General features: G+C 36.5%; 1 protein-coding gene across 5 annotated transcripts in view; it reads right to left on the bottom strand.

The window, feature by feature from the left end:
- LOC117208806 (calcitonin gene-related peptide type 1 receptor-like) overlaps positions 1-12,503 on the bottom strand; it is a 166,494-nt gene that overhangs the window by 119,096 nt on the left and 34,895 nt on the right. The window lies entirely within an intron of this gene.

Raw genomic sequence — 12,503 nt, 5'->3', positions numbered from 1 at the left:
CACCTAGAAACCGACTATCACGATACGCATGTATTTCCGCAGTGACAACTTCAAATTTCATCTACTCGATAGAATCGTGCTTGACAAATCGAACGCCTCTCGTGAATTTTTCTGTTGGATAACTGAAACACAGTTTTATCTTCTATTCCCTTAAATGTTTACCTGTGTTAACGCTAGAAATAGACAAATTTCCATGTTCGTATACGCACCGGAAGTAAATCCGGATTATAATCGATATGAGATGGCGATTAAACGCGATGCGACTAAACGAGCACGCGTTCCTATTTTAAAATCTCTCTATTTTAATCAAAGACGACGTTGAACTCGTCACAAGCATCGGCATAATTCTAGTAACTGTAAGAATATCGAAACTCTTCGTTTGAACTAGTTCGAGACGAGCCAGTCATTCCATTCGGTGTAAAATTGCAAAGACGTAACAAACGAGTTGAGAAACTCGTCGGTTTACTGATATCGTCAGTGTAACATCGTAGAATTACAAATTTATAAAAAAACGCGTCTTATAAACTACGGCTTGTTATTATGCAAAGAGATCCAAATATAGGAATATTTACGGACAATAACGTACGTGTGAAGATTGAATTTAGAAGGAGTGCGAGACGCGCGTAGCATAATTGCAGCGTGGAGGCTCGATACCGGTAGAAAATGAAATTACACGGAGTGTGATTTAACAAAACCTGCTTCGTAGTTTTGCGCGCGATCCACGTGATCGATTCTGCTCTCACGTCCAGTGGAATTACGTTATCGATTCCCGGCATTCGCGTGTCACGCAAACGTCATACACACGACCACCGTATGCATTTACGTCGAAGCCGATGCAGCCGTATCAGGAGTCCGGTTTCATCTGATTTCCCACTGTGACTACAAAAGCAGACGAACCACCCTGTTGACTGCATCCTGTTTTCCCCGGCGCCGATCGAATCGCCACGCTATCCCTTCAGCGCCATGCCCTATAATCACTGTAGCTCGCGCACGCATTTTCAGATCCAACGATAAAACAATTCGTACAGGGTGTTTCGCAATATTTCCGTACAATACGTACGAAGGAAGATTCGATAGGGACGTTACGAAGCTCGGCTATCGAGCTGCAAATCCACACATTTCCATGTCGTTTAGCGTTTTGTTAAAGTCGAAACGTCCCGGCGAATTTTAACGCTGCAACTACCAAAATGACGCGGAATCTCGGATTTTCTTTCTTTACAATTACTGAAAATATTAGCTTGTCCGAAGAGCGTCTTCCTTTCGCAAACGTGTCTTTTACAACAGTGCACATTTATACAAACGTGAAACCAAGTCTGTGAAATGTCGCGGTGTTTATCTCAACGGAACAAAATGGATCGTACGTAATTCGACAAGATAATATAAAACAAAAAACCTTGTACGTTTATTATTTCCTCACAAAACGGAAGAAACTTTCCGGACAACTTAATATGTACAGATATTTTCGCCAGAATTAAAATTGATTTTTATTTACACAGAGACATAATTATATAGATCTATCTACTTTAACTTTAATAATATCATCTGAATTAATAATAATAATATATGAACGCGCGTAGCATAATATACAAACTTACGGCTATCGCGTTGTGTTTTAGTCAACACAGGTGTAATATTCCGTTTACGAGAAACTTATTACCATATGCCCTATTTCTAAGCTTATGTTCTATTCATGTAGGCAAAACGCCCCTGTTTTTAATGCGATTCGAACGCAGCAGTAAATCAATTTGGTTTGTTGTTCGTTTAAATTTCGTAAGAACCGTGGGTACAGTCCTCTGATATGGCGTCTGGAAGCTCGTTACCGAACGCAGTTGAACAGAAAACGTTACGCATTTTCCAACTCCTGATCACTGCAGATCGAGCATTGATCGGTTTTGTTGATCCTAAAAAAACATGTTCTCTTTGTTGCTCGGAAACAGCATCTGGCAATCTGGTTTGCCAATCTGAGTGGAACTATCGTATTCTGATAACGTGTATCGATAACGTTGACTGTATATGCACAGTTCTGGCGTACAAAAGTTTCTAGGTTTTCCATGTCTTTGTAGAAGGAAATATCGTTTGAATTATATCGATTTATATACGAAACATTTAGATACGTATTACAGACTGATAATCACAGTATTAAAGACAAAGTTTGTTAAATATACTAAAATGTAACAACGTAATAATAATATACAGTAGCTGCAAAAAATATCGACGCTCCGTTTTATTTATTATAACGTGTTCAAAAATCTCGATTAATTAGATCGAAAGATATTAAAAGTAGAAGTTAAGCGATCGTGAATCCGTAAACTACGCGACAGATAAAAACACGTCGATTATCTAACTCGTACGTTATCTCTGGTAGCATTTTGTTTATCTTTCATGAGCTCTTAATCGTCTAGTTTTATCCTCGGAGGAACAACGTGAAGCTTCAACAAACTGCCGTTGTTGATGCACGCTAAGTACATCAATTACATCGTAAGACGTGAAATCCCTAACGCTACGTGTTTTTGCAATGTCTACATCGACTCCGGCGTTATCTCGGTAACCCAAAACGGACAGACCATTAATCTTCTCGTTTGTGATGTTTTGTCGACGAGCTCTATCGATTTGCGTTCCATTTTCTACATATTTTTACATTCTATTTGCTAAATTGTATAAACTGTATCGAATAAAATACGACAGAAGTTCGTTAGAAATTTAGTGCGTTACATGCCAAGACTATTAAGACGTTCTCTATTAATTTTATACATTAAAAAATAAATATGTTATTACATATATTACTTTATATATACAGGGTGGTTGGTAACTAGTGGTACAAGCGGAAAGGGGGTAATTCTACGCGAAAAAAGAAGTCGAAAATATAGAATAAACATTTAAAAATTTAAAAATTTAAAAATTTAAAAATTTAAAAATTTAAAAATTTAAAAATTTAAAAATTTAAAAATTTAAAAATTTAAAAATTTAAAAATTTTGAAATTTAAATAATTAAAAAAATAACGTCAATTGAGACAACGATCTACAGTGAGACCCGTTATAACGAGACGCGATAAAGTGCACGCGTACCGAGCGAAAATTCAAAGTCGATTTTCTCGAATACAAAGCCTCAAACGAAAAATTTGTATTCTATATTTTCGACTTCTTTTTTCGCATAGATTCACCCCCTTTCCGCTTGTACCACCAGTTACCAACCATCCTGTATAATCGTTTATATGAAAATGTTTAATGCTTTATAAGTGACGGTATATTTTGGAATAAAATACAGCAAAGATTAGGGAGCATCTTGAGAATTTAATGTACGAAATTTAATGTTCATAACTTGCGTCACTAAATTTTATCGATAAAGTTGAAAATAATTATCAACGAAATGTCTGTGTAACGATGAAAATGTAAAAATCAAAATATAAGCTGTCCGATATTTTTATGCCGCTTATGAAAATCCTAGAAATTTGTTCTCCCTCTCGGAATTTACATATCCATCAATAACGATGATCGTCCCAATTTTTCAGAGGCGGCGGTAATCGAATCGAGAAGCAACAGATGCCACGTATAACCTGTTGCCATTTGCATGCTTGTCCAAACATTCGGTTTAGCAATGATGCACTCTGACCCGAATGAAATTGATGTTGGTGCCCTCTAAAACCACGGGGTTTTCGTTGCTGTTTCCACTTTGCAACGCCTATACATCGGCGTCTTGCGCGCAAATTTATCACTGCAACCGCAGCTTAACAAGATGAAAAATTAATTTCAGTCGATACGCGATGAAGCGACTCGATATATTATTTTGTACATTCTCAGGTATCTTACGCAAAAGGTAACGCGTGAGACGAGATCTGAGCATAATTTTGATACAATAAAATTGCACGAAAATTCTAATTTGTTTGGATGTATTTTAACACTAATCGATAAATAAACAATATCAGAATAACGATAAGTTACGCAATTTTATATTTCTATTATTAAGTAATTGCTTTCTCTCGCTCATATACAGCCACTGTTCTATTTGAACAAACTAATTAAAACAATTTTAATGCACTTCCTCTAGATCGTAGCATCTTAATTTCATAGTTTCTGCAACAGCGCCGCAAACACTTTAATTAAAATTTTTCGAATTCCATGCATACTAAAATAGGTAGGGAAATGTATGTAGCATGTGAAACAAATTTTGGCGGTAATCCAAATGTTTGATGGATTTTAACACAATACATGGATGCTAACAGATGCTCCTCTTACTACGACAAATACCAAAATTAATTCCCTCTAAGCTCTTTGAACTAGTCTCTCTGTTGTATTAAAGCTTTTATCCTCTAACTGATATTCCATTTAGAACCCCTTCTACTTATGCAATTTAAAGCCTCACAAACACTCATTGCCTCTTTAGGAAAATAATCACAGTTGATGAACTGTATTCCCTGTATAATACAGTTCCCCTTAACATCATTTCGTATCTAATACTTAATATCCAAAGTTATCTCTAAACTAGTATATTTAGAGGTCTGAAATATTATTATATTTTAATATAACAATCGTTTCGACCAGTTCATAACTCTTCATAGGAATTTTATAGATTCACAAGGGTGAGTTCTTGCCAATTTAAATGATCTCTAATTAAGTATGAAAGACCGATCTTCTTTATCGCTTATCTTCCCTACTTTTCACTTTCTTATAATTCTTCTACTTTCCTATAATTGTCATACGTCGGTTTCAAGTTTGTTATACAGAGTATTTTAATATTTAACGCATTTCCCAGAACATTCGGAGTATCTTTGTCGTGCAAGCGATTAATCCGTCGAGCCGATGATCAGATATAGTTCACTCGTTCGTAGTTCTAACGTTGCAACGAATTCCAGAACTAAAATTAGATCGGCAATGGAAAGTAGACAGGAGGTGTAGTTTTACTCGCCAGTAACATAATACAACGTCAACATCGGATTACAAACAAAAGTATCTGGTTAGCAGAGAGACCATAAAGCACGGAGCTTTTTGACGAGAATGATCATTAGCGAAACACGACACCGCATTCCGAGCGACGCTCATTTCCACCAGCGAAATTTCGCCACTGAATTGGTACGGTGAAAAACGAGCAAAGGGAAAACCTATGGAACATCCGCGATTCTCCGGATGTCTACATCGATGATACGAAGTTAGAACGTCGCTTCGTTGTTGGCTCATGACGAATTATCGCGGAAAGAGCCAAACGTCTGTCAGGCGTCTCCCTTCGATACGAGTTTCCGTGATATTCGTTGGGTCGGAAAATAACGAGGAGAAAAAATCGAGTGTCGAGAAAATGTGAGAAACCTTCGCTCTTACTCGTAATCAAAAATTACGCAAATATTCCTCGATCTGGCTCAGGAACGAACGAAAACGACTATCCATTAGAGAGATCCTCTTCAAACTCAATTATAATCGTGTTTTTATCCCGGCTCAATGTCTCTCGATTGCCGGCGATTTTCGAACAAGAACGTCATCCATAACCCACAATGAAATTCCATTACGCCGAGCAAAGTAAGCTTCGTCGTTTCACCCTTCCTTTTGTCCGCAGTATCTCGGACATCCAACATCCATATTCCTATAACCTTCGAGTTTCCTTGTACGTAAATTCTCTCGATAGTTGTCATTCTTCAACGCGTTTGTTGATTCGACGCGTTGATTGCCATCGACGATCTACGTTATCAAATTTTCTAGAACGGTTGCAACGAGATAAATTTCATGGACTAGAAATGTTTCGGCATTTCACGGATTAGAAATAGTGAAATAACGTATTTTGCAACGTTTAAATGTTCCGTAATGTAAATGTAACGAGATCGTAATGAGAAATTAATATGTATGAAATTGTATTGGATGCGAATGGAAATCAGTGGACGTGTGAAGATGTGGTTGCCAATGAGCTGCAGGTTTATCGTACGATTCTAACACGTAATATGTAAAATAGTACATAGTACGTGGATTTCTATGCATCTATAGGAAATTTATATGTCTACGATTTGCATATGTAAATATACAAAAATGTATAAAATCTTCAAGATTCTTTTACCGTCTTGGTTACGTGATTCGACCGTACAAGCATTTTAACGACGCTCGTTCCACGATAGCAACGTCACTGTTGTTGTTTCAGTCGGGATTTTTATCGATTAATTATCAGGAATTTGGTTGAGTTACACTGCCTTCGTTGTGGATTTTGGACATCAAAGCAGAGGGTGGTATGATGGATTAATACTTCGATACTCGTGTCACCCATATTTGATGACACGCGATATGCGAGTTTTTATGGATGTTCCATCATTTACGGATGAAGGACGAATTTAATATACGTCTCTTGCCTTTAATGGAAGGTGCATTTAATGGAAGGATTAATACGATCAGGTGAGAATTAATCAATCGTTATACAATGTGTACTTACGAATGAATGGCAAACGTCGTAATGGCCGATAGAGAATAATTATTTTTAATCTTGGAATTGTAAAATGCAACGATCTTTCTCCGAAGAATAAGGAATAAGATATCAACGTTTGTATTAAATTCGAAGAATAACATCTAGACTTTATTAAACTTGATAAGCAAAAGGAGAACTCGTCTCTTATTCGAGACGTACGCGATTTCCCAGCAAAGGGACAGGAAAGTATAATTCGTGCGCGACAGTAGCGAAGAGACAGGAGAGACACGCGCACACACTTACAACTCATCACTCCGCTGACAGAATCAATTTTCTCCTTCCGAGATGTTTTCCACAAAGAAGAACGCGAATCCTTTGCGCGTGCTTCTGCTCATTCACTTTGCCAGAGAGTTTAAAGAACGCGATACCGGTTAAGCTCGCATGTTTCCAAGGAACACTTGCGCGATATTATGGAAACAGTTATAATTCGAAGTATAAAAATACTTCTTTAGGGAAGCGAGTCACGTTGCTGATGAAAATATTAAGAAGAGAGAGAATCGATCCTGTCATCATTTCGTTAACTGATCGTTCTTATCTCTCTGATCGAGGCATATGGTTTCATTCGAGAAAGGCGAAAATGAGTTCTAAATTCTCACACGAAGATAAAAAATTAATTAAATGACAAATAGCACTTGACACACAACTATGAATATTAACCCTTTGCACTCTGAGTTTTATTTCATTGTCGTTACCAGCAGCTTTTAAATATTTCATTTGAAGTTTACTTTAACTAAAAAATAAGAATTTAAATAAACGAAGGAAGAAAGAAATTCACTTAAATACCAGTTTTATTCGCACTATCGTTGTATTTTGTAATTTTTAAGCGTATGATGTATCTTGAAACAATTTCCAGGAAATTGCAATCCTGCTTTTCGTTCGCACGTTTCACAAAAAAAGGTGGCACTGAAAGAACGTCGAGTGGAACTCGAAGAAGGAGCTGCTGAGATAAAAACTGACGTCGAGTCACACTCGACTTAGGAGTGTAAAGGGTTAAAGACGTAATTATCGAGACCTATGCGCTAAACTCACGTGACAAAAGCTATCACATCGATTCAATACGATCTATACAACGAGCTTCCAAGGAAGAATGATATTTAATAAGATAAGAATGTTTATTTGCTTTATTGGAAATCGCGATACGAATATTTGTGGAACAAAGTTGATCAAGGCCATCTTCGTGTCTCGATAAATCTTAAATTTCATCGCGCGTTTAATCGAAATTCAGGATGGAAGAATCTGCGCAATACAAAGCGTTGGTGGTAAATAATAAATACTTGCATGATCCCACTTAATTATACATTCGTGCGTGAAATGATCTGGAATTAACGTCGATTGAAAGAGTATCGAATTGATTGGCGGGCGAAAGAATGTGGAAAAATGACGTACGATTGCGTGGAACAAATAGGAAATCAAGCGAGTGTCAGCGGAAGCAAATCGCCGTGAAATATTTCGCGGGAAGAAGCTTCGATTCCGTATTCCACGTAGCACGTTAGAATCCTGGGATCAGATTACCTGGAAATATCGCGTCTTCGCGTCTAAAAGTGGCGATAATCGAACGAAAAGCGAAGAATTTCACTTGCCACTGTATTGCGAAATTGTTTTCAAAAGTGACAGAAAATTGTAGAATTATTATAGGAATATTCCCCGTACATTTATTTACTTTATTGCAATTACGAAGTACGCTAATAACGCAATGTTCGAGATAATCATTCTATCAAAAGGTCTCTTCCATATTTTCCAGTTGTCGTATTAATCCTGTCATGTAATATTTGATAATTCGAACAAGAATATTAGGAACGTAAAAGAACCGATTAACAAGACAACATTTCACTCGCGATCTCTCTTTCAAATAATTTCCAGTTCATCGAACTCTGGTTTCTGACATCGTGGTCACGAGAAGCAATTCCTACTAGCGTCTGTCTAAATTCTACAATTTTTGGAAGCTGAAGGAATTGAAATATTTAGGCAAATAACGACAAGAATAATGTTTCCCTTGTCGCAAAATCATCGACAGAGGCAATGAGATCAAACTAATATGATTCCAGGCCACATCGGTATCCAAGGTAACGAGGAGGTCGCCAACCAGGTCGCTAAACAGGCCGCCACGTCCTCAAATTCGAATGAATATTCTATGACCTCCTTCGTGGAACACTTCGTTATAGATCCTAAAAACTGATTAATCCAGCGATGACAAAGAGATTGGAGACTATAACGGCACACGCCCACGTTAAAAACATCAGCGACTCGCTCTTCCAAAAATACGATTTAACCCTCTCGTTGCTCAGAACAAACCAAGTCGCTGTTACTCGCACGCGAATAGGCCAGGCAAAAATCGCCTACTTTTATTTATCGCTAAAGGATCTATGCGAAGATTGCTACGTACCAGTCACAGAGGAAAATCTTATTTTATCCTACCACAAGTATAACACGCGTCGCATGAAGCAGAAACTGAATCCGTGTACCAAAGACAATGTCAAGAAGAACAACATCCACAAACTGCTAAGATTCATTAAAGAAATCAAAATAATCGACGGGATACTTTAAGCACATTCGCCTGCATTGTCAACAGCCTCGCAGTTGGCGTTAAATCTACTTATACAGGGTGGTTGGTAACTGGTGGTACAAGCGGAAAGGGGGTGAAAAAAGAAGTCAAAAATATAGAATAAAAATTTTTCGTTCGAGGCTTTGTTTTCGAGAAAATCGACTTTGAATTTTGGCTCGGTACGCGTGCACTTTATCGCGTCTCGTTATAACGGGTCTCACTGTAGATCGTTGTCTCAATTGACGTTATTTTTTTAATTATTTAAATTTTAAAATTTTTAAATTTTTAAATTTTCAAATTTTTAAATTTTTAAATTTTTAAATTTTTATTCTATATTTTCGACTTCTTTTTTCGCGTAGAATCACCCCCTTTCGGCTTGTACCACCAGTTACCAACCACCCTGTACAAAAATAATTCTTTTATTTCTACCTCGAATTTTTTGTATAGCTTTATAAAGTATTATGTACATGCTGAATTGTTTTATTTATGTTCCTTAAAAATATCGCGTTTACGCAATTTCTACTCATTAGCAGATAACCCTACTTGGCTTCATGACACTTCTCAACCTTTAATCGTCGAACGAAATTTTAAAAAGATCCGTAAATGTTCGAAAACTCTGATTCTCCGCCTGTGTGATTCTGTTTCTCGTGAAACAGCGAAAATCGTTTTACGTAAAAATAATAGGGCAGATACAGGCGTTAGAACGAGGTGGTAGAAAGGTATGCAGTGGAAATTCAGTCGGTTAACTGGGTGCAAGGACGCTCTCCCGTCAGATTTCCCGTGGTAACGTGCTGGGACCAGGAAATGAAGAGGATTCGAAGAAGAGAGAATGGTTTACGAGGAGGCACGTAGTTACAAGTTCCGCGCTCGCTTAAACCGGGCGAGTTTCCTTTTACGAGACTTCACCGTGGAAATATCGCACCTCGTGTCCCACCGAAAGCTCAGCTCTACGATTTCGCCAGCCTTTTGGCGTTAGAAAAATATTTCTGTACTTTGAGAGAAGAACGTTCAACGACACTTTCTTTTTTAATATTCCAAACTAATTTTAATACCATAAAATCTTATCGTTGCCACTTTGGACGATATGTTCGACTCGATAATTATTTGCACTGGTTTCTCAATGTAATAGTTAAACTTTAAAAATAAGGAACAACGTTCTCGTAATTTGCTTGAAATGTTTCTTCCGATAAAATCGAATTTTCTCTCCGAGTTCACCAAGTCGGGGTCAATTTATTTCTTTTATTGGGCCGACATTATCAAGAGAGTGTATCTTATTCCTTCGGCTGTTCAATTCGATTCGATTTGATAAATTGTAGCTTTCGACACGAGCTATCGTCAGGTATCGTCCGAAAGAGAAACGAAGGAAAATAAACCGGCAATGGTGAAACTAATAAATAGAGAGCGGATATTTATGCGAATACATATTTTTATCGACGCAGCTAAAGAGATTGAACCCGAGAAAAGATTTTTCGTCCATCAAATATTATAACTAGATTGCGGATACTTATTCAAATTAATTTTTTTTTTTCATTTTACTCATTTACCTTTTTTCTCTTTTTTTTTTGGATATGATTAAAAAAAAGGAGGAATCTAGAAATTTGTTTCGTTCGCTAAATATTGCTGAGAGTATTACATTTCGGATATTTTGTATATTTTTGCGCATCGAGTGCACTGTCCGTATTTTCAATTTCTCTGAACTTTACTGGCAAACGCATAAATATCCGCAACCTATTTATAGAGTAAAGTACATAAAACACGAAACGTACAAAGCGAGCATCGTCCAACGAAACTACGTAAAACGAATTTTTGAAGAAACTTTATTAAAATAGCGAAACGAGTGAAACAGCTGCTTGCAAGTGTGTATTCTCTCGAAATCGATTTTTATAGGCAAGAAGAAACGCAATTACCGGACAAATTCGTGTCGCAGATGCGTGTAACTCATCGATCCAAGAAATTATTTCACGGAAATCGATTAACGAGATTGAGCAGGATTCGCGCGTGAAAATTCTCAGACTGATGAACTATTCAAGATATAAAATAAAAGAAATAGTTAAAAATAGAAGAAATAGTTAAAAAAGTATATCTAATATACCGATAATGGCTAAAAAAATTCTCTTTAATATTGTTATTTTTTTTTTCTTTAGAAAAATACCTAAACCGCAACTATCTTTTTGCAAACGAATCTCTTTGTACGATTTCGATGAAATAAGAGCTATGTGACACACGGTAATATCTAAATGTTCAAATTACGATTACGTTCTCGGAATCTTTACCGAGCTCGTTGCACTTCTGCTTTTCTTCAAGACAAAAACTAAAACATTACTTCCGTATACAACGTTCGATATGATGCACTTTATTAATAGATCGACAAACTGTTTCCGTACGCCTAAAGTTCTCGACGTCAATACGATTTCGATTCAAGAAGATAAATTACTGGAACAAATTTATACAATTCCTACTGTAACTACGAATCTTCATTTTGTAATGAAATAAGCAGCACTTATCTTTCCATCTAATATTTAAATTCTGTATCATCACGATTAGCGTGATAATACAGAATTATCCACCAGAAGTTTCTTTCGTTTCATAAGGTGAGAATAGATGAACAACGATTTCTGTTTTATATTATTTTATTGAATTAGGTATGATCCATTTCGTTCTATTTTTCTATTATTATGTTCGTGCATAATTCGATAAACTAATATAAAACAAAAAACATTGTGCGTCTATTATTTCCTTATGAAACGAAAGAAACTTTTCGGACAACCTGATACTTTAGTCCGTGTTGCATGATGTATTTCGTGCCGAATTTACTTTTTAGTATTAAGTAATTGAATTACTTGTGCGTAGAATACGTAGAATGACGTGTTTGTTGCCAAATTCACGTAGCATTACAAAATATTCTATAACACGGGATATTTCAAATAAATCGATTTTTACACTTTCTGCCTTCTTTGCCAATTTCTTGCAGCTAAAATATAACTTCGTTCCTCGATGCTTATCTATTCATAATTATCCACTTTTACTTCCGTCCATTCTATATAAAAAGATGGACTATTCTATCCTATGTAAATAAGTTTTACATTAAATTATCATCTAAAGGAAAATATTCGTTGTTTTGCGAGATAATGCGTTTTGTTTAGTCTTCCTAAGATATAATTTCGTAGCTGTTTTAATTTCATTTAACTCTCTTTGTTGCAAAAGTTTCTTCTTAGAAACTTCGTTGGGTCTGAAATTGTTCGGTTACACTTGTTTCATTTGTATTCGTTCCGTAATCGAAGAGTATTCCACGATACGTACACATATCCCTTTTCAAATGCTGTTGTCGCGTAGCAAATGAATAATTTATAGAGCAACTCATCACGACCATAAATTCATCGGTGCTGTTACGTAATGCTGTCACAGGCTGCCTTGCTTGGGATCAAGTCATGGAACATATTGTGCATATAATTGCAATGACTATCACGCGAATCTTCCGATCTGGTACCTCATCTAACATATTATGTGCTTCGATACATTTGTAACAAT

Source organism: Bombus bifarius, unplaced genomic scaffold (genome assembly GCF_011952205.1).
Source record: "Bombus bifarius isolate JDL3187 unplaced genomic scaffold, Bbif_JDL3187 scf7180000008162, whole genome shotgun sequence".
Taxonomy (NCBI): Eukaryota; Metazoa; Arthropoda; class Insecta; order Hymenoptera; family Apidae; genus Bombus; species Bombus bifarius.
The sequence above is the reverse complement of the archived record's forward strand: the minus strand, read 5'-3'. Positions and strand labels throughout refer to the sequence as shown.